Here is a 14,819-nt window from a genome sequence, read left to right as displayed (position 1 = left end):
CATAAAGGAACAGCTAAGACTACTGACGACATATGACCCTGCGACCTTTCAACTCAGACAAGACAAAAAGGCTGCATACAAGCACATTGTATTCAATGGAACAGGTGTTTTAGTAAGAATGTTGATGGGATTAACACGTTAAATTATTCAAAGCCCACCTTATTAAAAAGATTGAAATCTTTCCCACTTCAAGTTTATTATTTTGTTTTCTTTTTTATAATTTAACAGTAGGATAAATTATGGTAAATACCCACCATTTGATCTGTTTGAACAGCCAAGTAACATGAATTGTACTGTTCAAGTTATGGTAACACTTTCCTTAAAGAGGATTGGAGTTTCTCTGTAAGTTATTCACAAAGAAAACATCCATCATTTCAAAGTATTCAAAACTTCATTGTGCTTCAGAATCTAGGCTTTTACCTGTAACCATGATAGGCGCTTGGCCTGACTATTTGAGACCATGTTGAAATATAGTATTACCTTTTAATAGCACAATGCAGTAGATTGCAGCTGGCTGATGTTGATCAATTTCCTCACCGAAAAATCCCTAAATTTATAAAAAAATAACTATCCAGCCCTGGAGGCTAAACAAATCTGAGATTCAATTTTTTTTTTTAAAGATGCTGGTGCCATCTGTTGGATTCTCAATGAGCTTATTGTATTGGTGTGAATAGTTCCCTTTTCCCTCCACAAATTTAGAATCCTAAGCAAGCTTTCACACCCAGTTCCCCCTTGTCTAGAGAAAAATCTGTATGCAATCTTGTACAATTGTGTTTACCATAAACCAAGTTCAAGGGTCACATTCTTATTTGAGTCTGAAAGTAGTGTTCCTCAAGGGACTGTATTTGGTCTTATTCATTATACTGCCACCTGTGTTTAGTTAACATATGAAAAAGCTCCTGGTTTGACTTGGTTGTTTGGCCTATTGCATTATCAAGTTTCATATTGCGCAACCAGTTCATCTTATTTTATCATATCGAAAGAGTTCTAAAGCAGCAAAAAGGCAACTTTGTTTCTTTAAGAGGGAAAAGAATGAGTCGCACAGATCTAACAAACCACTTTAAAATCAAGGTCGAGCTTAGTGTTAAAATTCACAGCCACATGCAGCTTTAAAGTAACCAGTTTCATCTACAGATGGTACATAAGGGCAGATGGTTATTTTGTGATCCCACCTTCCAATGCAATTGGATAATTATAGGTATGAGCTATGAACAAAGATAGTTGGAAGAACTTCAAACACACTAAAAGTCTGATAAACAAACTCTCCCTTTAGTAAATGTAAGAATCTTGATCATCATTTGTGAACTTTTTCCTGATCTCTTACTTTGTATCAAGGAAGAATTTGATAAAGGAAAGCCATATCAAGTGTATATCAAGTCTATATTTGGACATAGGAAATAGTTATATTGAATTGTTAGTGAACAAAGGCAGGGTGCTTATCATTGTCCAAATTGACTCTAAGGCCATGTATGAATTGGCGGCTGCAGCTACGACTACGGCTTGATTTTCGCGTCATCATGCGTTGAAGTACAGGACGTCCTTAGCAACACACTTAGCAACAGCCGTAGCCATAGCTATAGCCGCCAAATCGAATACGACTTAGTCAGGATTTGTGTAAGACTTGTCATGACATTTATGGCTTCTTCTAGATGCCAAGTTAAAATGCTCAGATCCTGGGGAAGAGAAAGAGGGGGAAGTTTTCCACAAACTTATGACCTTTAAACAGGTTTTTAGATATAACTTAGCTTTCCTTTTTTGATATAATTTGCCAGTTTGAAACATTATGATTTTGCTATGGGCTTTCAAAATGGCTGACACAGCCGTCCCAACAGCCACAATCCTAGCTTTTGAATAGTACTTTGAAACTTGTATCATTTATTCAAAATCCTTGCTTTCACCAGTATGAATGAGTTCAACCAATTATTATGCCTGATGTGATTGGTTCTCCCAATTACATTCAGTTCATCAGCTAAGATCAATGGCAAAATTGTTTCATCCCCCTTCAGTATGATTTGAATTGTTATTTTAATTTTTCATTTTCAAGCAATGTTTTCACTCAACTTCTAAAAAATACAACAACATGTTAATTTAAATTCAAAAATGCAATTGTTTAATTAAGTCTACAAGCTTAATGTTTTGCTGACATGTAAAAAACAAACAGTCATAGTTTAGTATTCCAGATAGAAGACAGTTGTTTTTGTTGTGAAGTAATGACCTAAACACGAGAAGGATTGTGCTTGAGGGCAGCCGACACAATTGACGTAAGTTCTGTCTTAAAGAACAAGAACATTCTTCGGCATTCCCGTAACAATTTTATATCCCTTTGTAACAAACATGACAGGGGAATGCGTATGTACAAAATTTGTACTAAGTGTTAATTGTAGAGTATGACAGAGAAAACGTGACAAAAGTTCTTTTATTTAATGATAAATATAACGATATCACTGTTTGATGACATGTTCATGTATATGTTAGAAAGAAGAAGTGTCCATAAGTGGTCCCGTTTTTCTGTTGTAGTGATTTAGATTTTTGTGGAAATTTTGTTTTGTTTTTTTGTGGATGGGAATGTGAGAGCAGTGATGGGGAAGGGACGTTGGATGGAGATGGGGAAATAGGGTTGGGTAAGCTATTCATGAATTTAAAAGTAAATAAGAGAAATAAAAATGATTATAATTATTATTATTATTATTATTGGAGGTAGGTATAGTTGGTTCTGTCCTAAAATCTGTGGGGTACGTTTTTATCTTTTAGCCGATTTTCCTTTTTTTCTCTTGTAAGTTGCTTCTCTTTAACATTATCATAGTTTGTAGCATTGTCTTTACTAGCACTGCATTGTACGTAAAAGCTTACTGAATGTATTGTACGAACAAGGAACTTTTTTGTGTTTTATTATGCTTAAACCGGTTAATCTTTCTTGGCCCAGGAGGACAGTTTCAGAAATGCTTTAGAGGGCAATGTGAATCTGAGTAACCATGGTTTGTTTCAAGTAAATGGCCATTGCTGAAACAGCGACTTTGGCTACAGCTACATCTAGATCAGCGCGTGTGCCATTGTTGACGAAACGGTAGACGCACGCGATCTAGCCGTAGCTGTAGCCTAAGTCTCCATTTCGGACACGGCCTATCAACCTTTACATGCTGTAGCCATCGTTGTCGGGTCTCCTTTCACCAGAATCTGGCACATTTTAATTAGGCCTGTGGTCAAACCACTCTATAAGCGCCTGCTTAAGTATTGTAACCTGCAAAAGTGACATCAGAGAGCAACTGGTCCCCTCTCTTCCTTTTTGATGTTGTAATATGTCTAACCGTATGCAGTTGAGGTTGACTGTGTAAAAACATGATTCATTTGAAATGGAATCGCACCAAAATACATGCATTTTGACTCACACATACTAATCGTACAAGTGGTCAAAATTTTTTGAAAAGCGTGCATGCAAAGTAGTCACTTTTTGGAGTCGGTTAACTTTGTTTTTCAGTACATCCCAACCAGGGGTTATAGCAATGAGAGTTATTGATACAACGCGTTGCCCATAGTGGGGAGGCTGAAGATGGCTGCATCATGATAAAAAGATAGTCAGTCTCAATTTGTGGCTGTGGCTATTGCTATGGGGTAGTCTATACTTGTTACTTTAGTGATCAAGCCATAGCCGATAGCTTGGTTGTCCACATTGATGGAGATTTGAATAGACTTTTTGCATATCACTTGTGATGAAAATAGTATCAATCCTACAATAGAATGCATCCCCCAAGGGAAGTTGCATGTACAACATTACCTTTGGGACATAACTTCTGTTTGGTCTTTTGGTTTTTGTGACATATTTTCGTATGATATCATGATTTGGTAACATGTTGGCAACTTAAGAATAATAAATTGGACGACTGGTAACGGTGACAACCATAGCTAGACTTTATGATTATCAACTGTTTCAAATCATTCCATCAAAACTTTGTAGTTTACCATGAAGGGTTACCTCAATCAACAGATTCACCTGAAGCTGTCCTCGTTTGAGGACTGTCTTTAGTCAAAATAGAATTTCTGGAAGAAGGAAACTTGTCTTGTGTTATTTATGGTTTGCGATTGTGATCATCTCACAAATGTTTTAGATCTATTTATTATTTATTTATCAAATTAGATACAAAGATGATGTCTTATCATTGTCATGGCTTTGTGCACCATGACTAGTACTGTCTGGTCCCAAGTAGCAAGCAGCTACATCATGGGCACCAGTCTATTCCGTACATTTCACCATGCCTTGTACTGTCTGGTCCCAAGTAGCAAGCAGTTACCTCATTGGCAACAGTCTATTCCGTACAATTCACCATGACTAGTACTGTCTGGTCCCAAGTAGCAAGCTACATCATTGGCACCAGTTTATTCCGTACAATTCACCATGACTTGTACTGTCTGGTCCCTAAGAGCAAGCAGCTACATCATTGGCACCAGTCTATTCCATATATTTCACCGTGACTTGTACTGTCGGGTCCCAAGTAGCAAGCTGCATCATTGGCACCAGTCTATTCTGGAAAATATTTTGCCATAGGATTGGACACCATGATAAAGTGCATCACACAGATAAACAAGGCCACATTAAAACAAACAAATCATGGCAGTCCAGGCAATATTTTGACCGATGATTGTGTATGGGAGCCAATAGTCGGCCATTTTAGTTGTCTAAATGGCACAATGGTATAAACTTCAGCAGTCTTGAACTGCATCACAGCAATGTCTTTTCTTTTGATGAGTTACAATATGATATCAAGATGTAGTCCCATGCACTTCAGGTATGGAAATTATTCACTGAATTCAAATGTTTGAGGACTACTTCACAACAAACAAAACTGCACTTTGAATTTTTTAAGTGCAGTACTGAAATCTTAAAATTCCCACCCTACTTCGTAATTCACTGGTCCACATGGCAATGCCAGGTGTTAATATAACATGCTATTTGGACCAATTAATTGTAACTGGTAGGGGAGACGTTTCACCAACTGGCTCTAGGGAAAGGGGAAGCATGTCTGTTCCAGTGCTCTCTCTGTCCCTCAATCTGTAGTTTTAATATTTCTGTAATATTTTGTGCAAAAAAAAACTGCCAGAGTTTATAAATGAATTCTTTGTGATCAATGTTTGCCACGCTCTTGTAGAAAAAAAAGCCACCATATGTTTTGTTCAAAATCATACACTGTACATACATTTTAAATATTCATATAAATTCTCTCATTTGTTTTTGGCGTTGGTGGTGAATCTTTTTTCACATCCAACGCTTATAAATTCTTTAAATCTGGGGAGAGAATTTTTAAGTGTACATTATAGCTTATCAGAGGGTTCATCCCATCATCCCTTGTGCTTTTATAATTGACCTTTGACCCATGGCGGCCATAATATAAGACTCTTTTAATTTGTCCACACAATAAATTTTTCATTATTTATTAGGAAGTTTTAAACTTCAAGTCAACTAAAATATAAAAAGTTCCCCAAGCGAAGATTCACTTTTTAGCATATATTTAACTATTCGTCACTTATCATGTACAGTGATTTGCAGCTCTTTTGTACAAATTGTATTTTCAAGTTGATCCACCATATAAAAATGGCCGCCATGTGTACAGGTCTATATATTTATTTGTCTCTGTAGTTGATGAGGGCGTAATTTAGAACTCAAAAACCATGTTTTTTCTCTCCGTCAAGGAGTCTGTGGTTTATAGCAGTAAATTAAATAATAAAAAACCTACATGTTTTATCATTATCAGCAATGTTATTAAGTTATTCTGATCCCATAATTCTTAATCGTGAGAATGGAATAAAAGAGTTGACTTTGTGTTCATGCAACCAAGAGAAAATACTGTGTCTTTGTGTATTTATTCATAAGTCATAGTTTTGTCTAACAACATGCCTTGATAATATATGTATCATAGGGGTCAGTAATGTTTTGATGTTGCGATAGCGCGTTAAAATTGGAATTTGAGGTTTTTCCCATGGATCATAATGAATGATGGCATTACATTGTTTTAGAATTATCATTCCATTTGACTCTCTGGCATTCTGCTAGTACTACTCAGGGTAGCTGTTTTCTTCATACGGTGTTCTTGTATGTTAACATACAAATCAATAGACATCTGGCGCTGCAAGACATCCTTGTATTGTTTTAAGGAAATTAAAAATATCTGAAGATATTAATCGCTTTGTGCCTTTGTTGTGCCTAACAGAGCGTTCACCCGATACAAATCCCAAATACTAATAATGACACTTATAAGTATTTCAGACCCACCAAACCAGCGCTCCTGGAATTTAAGCTAGTTCTCTGCAAATCTAGGAAAACCATAAGCCTGGCATGTGACTGTCTTGAAATAAGGCACCCGAAGGAGGTTTTGACTTTTAGAATTAGAATTAGAATAATGATCAGAAATTGAAGTGCACCTCAAGCTCTCTAGAATTTAAAATAACAATACACGCCTCCCCAACAGTTATTTAGAGAAAAACACACAATCCCTGTACTGTAGCACAAGTGAATGATTTGATATATGAAATAGCCAATGAATATTGCCTCCCAACCACCCCAAAAGTAAGAACAATGTCACGCCTGACGGTCATTGACAGACTTCAATGGCATACCATGCATTCTACACATTCCGGAAATAAGTGCGCGTCACCGTATGAATATTCATAACTAAGTTACAATCGAATCAACACTGGGCATGCGCACGCGCACGCGCAGTGTCTAATTCGGAAATTATCGTCTGCTCATTTTTAATTTTTGGTGTGGAAGGGAAGGACGACTGTGGAGGAAGAGCCAGCTAGATGTGAACATTGTGAAATATTTCGTGACTAATTTGTCTTTTTCGATGCTGTAAATCTCTTCAGAATGTCTGAACCAACTCGGTGGTCATTCTCCCAAGACTGACACTAGGCAAAACAGGTAAAATTCGGTTTCATAAGCCCATTAGGCAGACAAGTTTGTTTTGTTAATTTGACATTTTTTAGCCATGTGCTTTTTGACGTGCACGCACATGACAGTGTATACGCCCACTCATTTGCACACAGGACATGGGTACATTTTCGGGGTTAGCATTTCAGTCCATCCTCCAGGAAATGCCGGGCTACAAATATCTCAATTTGGGTCTTGTTTTATGCGAAATAAGGCATACTTATAATTACTCGGTAGCCCAAAAGCTGGCGAGCATTAATTGGAAATGGGAATCCTGTCGCAGTGTCGGGAAAAGCCGGGGTTTGTTTTCGTTTCCAAACATGCCAAATGAATTTCCAAATATTATTTGCTAAAAAAACTGCTGCTATCAAACGTGACAGTGCACGTACAAACAAATATTTACTGGAGCAAAACACCAGTATTGTTTGTATTTTGTTATGAATTAAAGTACTAACATCATGTCCACCCTACTCCTAGAACTATGACTTGAGCCTCAAGTTGAGGTTTATCGTTCCGCTATCTAGACGATAGCGGAACGAAACCTCATAGTTCTACTAGCTAGGAGTAATGTCCACCCTAGCCCAGGTTGGACTCCAATTGTCCACCCCACACATTGTAGACCCTCCCTCAAAAAAGGGAAAAAGGACAATGTATTAATGCATATTGTACGACTATGAATGACACTCACTATAGCCCACATTTTGTCCTGCATTTTTCAGCTTGGGCTAATTCACAAATTACATATTAGGGCTATCCTGTCAAAAGGTTCAAACTCATGAACAAATCATTCTTAGGCCCATCAGAACCTGATATGAAAAACTTGTTTACCTTTTAATTAATGATAGTGACTGATATTTTGTTGTCTGCATGCTCTATTAATGATTCAAAGAATATTATTCTACAAAACAGTCTGGTTCAACCGGTTAGTCTGCTGCCACCAATGTCCTGGGAGGTTCAACCTCAGTTGTTGGTCGTTGATAACTAAAATTGTGGGGCAAATGTACATGAAAACAAAGCAAAAATACTACCCAGGTTTTTGTGTTGTGTCCGAAAACAAATTCTCAAAAGAAGATCTAAAATTCATTATTATGAACTAACATTTTTGTACTGAAAAGATTTGTCTGGAAACAAATTAAGCAAAAAAAAAAAAAAGCTGAAGCAGAGGCCTATTTAGTATTATATTATTGGTTCAAAACAATGTTTTCTTTAATTTTGTTTTATATATATATTTTTTTTACAGTACATCAGATCCCTGTATGTTTCCATGAGATGGATAAATGCAAGCTGACACTGACCGTACCTCATTTAAATAGTAATTAGGCATGGACTTGGACTTGATAAACCTCTCTCAGGAAATGAGCAAAAGCATCAACTTGAGGTTGGACACAGGAAATATAAAATAATAAAAAACTTCATGGCGAGTTTTGAGGTGCCAGGCAGACATCAAGTTGGAAGAATCGATGCCATAACATTGAAATCACCAATGGAAACCAAGTAAGTTGTAAATGATACTTTAACCCTCCTACTGATACACCATTTAAAACCATTCAAAATTCACTAATGTTTACAACCCCATTGTTTTTGTACACACATAGTAGTACCATTTGAGCAGTGTGTTGATGATAGAATTTATTTGTTTTTGCTCAGAATTTCTTTGTAGCTGTTTTTTTTCCAATTAAGTGAACAGAACTTGACAGCACCCCCCCCCCCCCCCCATGGCCCAGAGTAGGGAAATGTTGTGGCGGGCTGGTAATAAACGCAGTGGACTGAAGTTCATATTTTCTAACAATATGGTTCTTGAAATAAAACACTTTTAGCCATTGTTGGATTGTAAATTTTTCGTTTTTATGGGACGTACAGTTGTTGGTAACTGTGTGTGTTGCTCAAAAACTTGTAGTTGCTCCTATTGTAAGAGAATGGTTTTGCCCTGGTGTTCCATAGGCCTATGGTTGGCCGCTGTTTGTAAACCCTTTCAAGGGGCTACATGTATTAAAAGGGTCTCATAATTAAAAACATAGCGCATAGGGCCTAACCTGTCATACTGTCACAGCACTTTTAATCATGTTGAAAAGCTGTACATGTATGTGTCCAAAAGTAGCCAAAGACAAGCAATTAAAGCTTCAATTACAAATAAATCAAAATTTAACTAAAATTTATTATGCTTATATAAAAACTCTTTTTATTTGCATAGTCTACACAAGTACCGGATATAAAAGCGAGATAAACGTACATAACAAATTTTGTTTGCCAAAATCTAAATACAGTGTATTTTGTTTTCAAAGTTGTGTCATGTTGCAGAAAAAAATAATTTCAACAAGCTCGAGGGGGAGTGTAAACAAACAATACGCTATTAAAAAAAAAAACGTAATCAACCTTTTACACCGATCTATTTCAAAGTTAATTTGTAGCTATGTATTTTGTTCACAAAGTGCAACCCGTACCCTGTTAGTGTTATATTTATAATTTTATTTGCACTTGTTGAAGCATGACCCTAGCACCCTTGCATGATGTCATTAGCTCTAACAGAGTTCAATGAAGAAAACTCTGACTGAGAGAGTTGTGTGTGGCATGTACCATACAAGTGCATGGTTCCATTGTTTGACCTTAGTGATTGTGGTCAATGCAAAGAGACTATCCAAAAAAGAACATTATTTTAAACAAAAAAACTTTTCTCAAAAATAAACAGCACCAGCTCAAAACAATCATTTGAAGCCATTTACCTGCACAGATTTTGTATGGTGACACAACTGTGCACAGAACCAATTATCATTGTACAGTGTGCATGAATGTATTGTAATGCATCACAATTCACAATTACTGCAGGCTGATATACCTGTACACCATGTAGCTATCATTCAAAAGCACATGAACGGACAAACTAAGGCAAATGAGGTTTGCAAATATAACTACAGGGAAAATTTGACCAAGTTTGAGAGTATCTTCTTTAATATTTGCTCACACAGAATACTTCAAAAAGAACTGCTGCTCAGGCCATGAATTACACAGAGGCCTTTGTGCCCCTGGGCCCAATTTCATAGAGCTGCTAAGCACAAAAATTTGCTTAGCATGAAATTTCTTGCTTGATAAAAACAGGATTACCAACCAAATTTCCATCTGTTGCATATTGCTTGTTACTGGTATTCAAATGTTGTTTTCTTATCCTGAAAATCACATGGAAATTTTGTTGGTACCTGTTTTTATCAAGGAAGAATTTCATGCGAAGCAAATTTGTGTGCTTAGCAGCTCTATGAAATTGGGTCTTGGCCTTGGTGCCTCTTCAAAAGTTTCTCATTGACCTTCAGATTTTCTAATGGAAATGCCCTTTACAAAGTAAAAATGGCCTTGCCCTTTCAAAGATGATATTCCAGGCCTGTCTGCTCAGCATGGTGGTCTAGACGAATATTGAACTGTTCTTAGGAGCATAATACAAAATTTTGAAGGGGAATCTTCTTTGTCTTTTGTTAATTTCCATGTATTTTGATACTATAATTTCATGCAAGATTTCATGTTGATTTGTTTAAAGCCATTATACACTTTCGGTAAACAGTATTGTCCAAGTCCCACACTTCGTGTATCACAACTTATATATAAAGTGAAAAACCTGTGAAAATTTGGGCTCAATCGGTCATCGGAGTCGGGAGAAAATAACGGGAAAACCCACTCTTGTTTCCGCAAGTTTCGCCGTGTCATGACATGTGTTTACTATAAATCCGTAATTTTCGCTATCGAGAATTGATACTGTTTTAATGTTTTCTCAAAAAGTAAAGCATTTAATGGAATAATATTTCAAGATAAGTCTTTCACCATTACCTTCTGTAAACCCTGTAAATTATTTGTAAATCTGTGAATTTTTTTTTTTTTCTGTACCGAAAGTGTATAATGGCTTTAAATCAGAACTGGTTAAAATACAAAAAGCTATGATGTGGTCGATAAGTAACTCCATACTAGATTGAATTTGTGTCAGCCATAAATATATCGAGTAACAAAAGTAGGAGAAAAAGCCTTACTTAGGCCTATAAAATTGTACATGTAATCTGTATAATAACCTGCTAGTTAAAGGCAGTGGACACTATTGGTAATTGTCAAAGACCAGTCTTCTAACTTGGTGTATCTCAACATTTGCATAAAATAACAAACCTGTTAAAATTTCAGCTCAATCATTCATCAAAGTTGCGAGATAATAATGAAAGAAAAATACCCTTGTCACACGAAGTTGTGTGCGTTTAGATGGTTGATTTCGCGACCTCAAGTTCTAAACCTGAGGTCTTGAAATAAAATTCGTGGAAAATTACTTCTATTTCGAAAACTATGGCACTTCAGAGGGAGCCAGTTCTCACAGTGTTTTATACCATCAACCTCTCCCCATTACTCGTCACCAAGAAAGGTTTTATGCCAATAATTATTTTGAGTAACTACCAATAGTGTCCACTGCCTTTAAGTCAATAAGTGAAAAATGATGCCAACATCAATTGGAAGGCACTGACTGAGTATTCATATATTTTTTTGTAATCAAATAGTACTATTCCACTCACAATTTTATTGTAAAAATGCTACAAATCCATGCTTGATCGTTACCCTCCACATATATGAACATTATAGCTTTAAAAGCAAAATATGAAGCAAAATATGAAATACCTTACAATAGTAGTTTACAACATAAAAAAGTACAACAAAATGGATTATTTCATTTAATCAGCAGTCTGAAAGCTCACTGGTATCAATACAAATCCCTCACTAACATGTTTCAGCCTGAAATCCTGTCATAGTTGAAAACAATTTCCATATTGGAGAGCCCCAATTACCAACATTAACTACTTTGATTGCCAAATGCCACATTACAAATTACCCTAATATATGCATTAAATCAGTTGTTTCAGTTGATGAATACTCACAAACCCATTGATTGTAGGGTTTATTGAAAACTAGAGATAGGAAGGAAGTGACTCTTTCAAGCAACAATGATCAATGTAAGTTCCCAACCCCACAATTCCTTCAATGAGCCCATGCACTGTATGTACAATGCGCAACGCGCTCACACATGCCTAAATCCTGCCTGCCGTTTGGGGGTCAAAATTGGCAAGTATGCATTTAAAAATATGGCGACTGTGGATGCGCATCAATAGACCCAATTGCGTTTAAGGCGAAATACTTCCAGGTTCGTTGAGGTCACATTTAAGGGTTCTAAGTAACGCTTTAACCAATTTCTGTTTTGAAAACTAACCTTTTCATGCAAAAATCAAAATGTGCAACTGTTACCCCTATAAAACAAGTTTATTTTCCAATGATTAATTATGTAGCTGAGTTCCTGACCACTCTGAATAAAGGTGACATATCTTAAGTAAACATAAGTACCTTGTCTTTAAAGACACTGGACACTAATGGTAATTGTCAAAGATCAGTCTTCTCACTTGGTGTATCTCAACATACATAAAATAACAAAATTCCGAGGTCTCAAAATCAAATGCGTGGAAAATTACTTCTTTCTTGAAAAAAAAACCGTTACTTCAGAGGGAACTGTTTCTCAGAATGTTTTATACTATCAACCTCTCCCCATTACTCATTACCAAGTAAGGTTTTATGCTAATAATTATTTTGAGTAATTACCAATAGTGTCTACTGCTTTTAACTTTCCTTCCTTTAAAAGTTTTACCTGAAAATAAATTCTTGTTTAATATTACAAACACTACATCCAAAAACAAACATGACATTTTCACAAACTACCAATTGTTTCTAAAAAAATACATTATGAAGTTACAAATATCAGAAAGCCTGTGTAATGTACATAATATATCCTCTATCATAATTATACAAAATGCTTGCAGTATATACAAAACAGCGAATAAGATTTTAAAATATCAAAAATATACCAAGATCTAAATTGAGCAATAGAAAATTGAGCAACAGTCAACAAGTCGCACCCTGTATTTATAATTTACAGTATTTAAGAACAACCAAACCATCAATCCCGATCCACAGGAAAAATATTTGGTCACATTATGCACCTTCCAACTGATTCTCAAATAAACTGATATTAATATACCCCAGGATTGTCATTTTTATTTGGTTACTTCACCACTTCGCGATGGTGTTTTAAACATTTCTGGAAAAAAAAACGGCAGCACAGTAAAATTTGTATTTCTGTGCCGCCACATTTTTTCGTCAAAATTTGTCAAACCTTCCAAAGTAATTTGTTGTTGGGATTGTCATTGCTACAATGAAACCCAGAGTAAACACAGTAGGCACAACATAATGAATACAAAATCACGCTACACAATGGATTATCCAAGGCATAATAATACCATATCAACTGATCACACCACACCCAAAAGAGGTTGTTAGGGGCATCCATCCATCGTAATTTAATTTTGAAAAATTTGACTGAAAAACACCAACTGAAGTGAGGTGGTTAAAGTTGGATCTTCATCCTACTGGAGATACAATTATTTCTAGATTGTTTAAGTAAACTAAAACCCTGTCAGTCTCAAAAATACCCATCTATCTTAATTTTACATCAATGAAAGACTTGACTAGTGTTAAATGAGTTTCCCTTAAACGGGAAATAAACAAGGGCCAAATCAGGCCTCGAATTAACCCACGACAACCACAGCAATTGACCTGTGCTTTTGCTGTGGTACCTACCTTTGACAAGTTTCAATACAAATTTACATTTTTCTCATAGAAGTGCCCCTTACCAGAGGAAAATTGCTGTGCCCCTTCAAGAGCGACGTTCAAGGCCTGCCACAAAATGGTGCAAGGCACCTGCTTTACAACACTTCAATAGTTGTTTTGGTTGTTAATTAGTGAAAAAGGGGTAGGCGATGAGGTATTAAACCAGTCGTTTAAAACCAGTCTTAAAATGGCTGTGACCACCTTTTAACCAATAGGACTGCCTTCTAACTGGGGTATTCATGAGTTACTTATACTTAACAACTACAGTCATACTATTATTGAACTCAATAGTCAATTGCGCAAGGAAAATGTATTTTTAAAACACATTATCACTGTCCGTGAATTTGTTAACCTCTACCATTTATGAACATAGCTTAGTCCAGTCAAACAATTTACCACTTTGCAAGGGGTGTAAGAAACAAAGAAGTACTGAATAATGTGTGGCCTATGTTGTTGAAATTGCTTGAAGTATAGTACAAAACAAAATTTCATTGTGCTTTAAAAGTGTTACTTATAAAATATGATTTAATAGCTCCCTAACATAGTCAAACTTCCAGTTATTATTTTTGAAGAACATTTTTATGTACTTTATTTAGCAGTACAACTGAATAGAAAGTCAAATTGAGTAACAAACTATTGGCTGTACACAAGACAGCCAAGAAAGAGCAAGGTATAAGTACTGAATATAAAAATATCTGTTTATATAAAATAAGTCTTTTTAAACATTTAATGTGACAATAGGAATGAAAGACTTGTGAAATATTACGCCAGCAAATTAACAAAAAAGAAAACAGCAATTGTAAAAAACCAATACAGTACTGAACATGTATCCCAAGGTGGGGAGGGGTAAAATCTACAAGACAACAGGGCTTTACCAGACCAGATTTGAGCAGGCTTGTAAAAAAATATATTGTGGAAGTTAGACAAACATGTCACGCATATTAAAGGTTTAATTGAAAAAAAAAAAAAAGACACTTGTCTGCTCGCGAGTTTGCAGCCCAATGCTAAAATCACTGGCCTCGTACCAGCAGTCTAGTGTCGCGCCCCATTGAGTGATTGTGCTCGCTCTCTGTCCACCCAAAAAACAACTGCTTATTGATAGAAAAATTCTTTTTACAATTCTAGAAAAATTGTTATCTTCAACCTCTATTGAAAGACTTACAAATCTGAAGTAATTAATTCAGTGGAATTGTCAACTTTAAACTGAGATGTTGCTGTGGTTAGTCCTGAA

This window comes from Asterias rubens, chromosome 12 (genome assembly GCF_902459465.1).
Source record: "Asterias rubens chromosome 12, eAstRub1.3, whole genome shotgun sequence".
In the NCBI taxonomy this organism is placed as follows: domain Eukaryota; kingdom Metazoa; phylum Echinodermata; class Asteroidea; order Forcipulatida; family Asteriidae; genus Asterias; species Asterias rubens.
Note: the sequence above shows the minus strand (reverse complement) of the source record.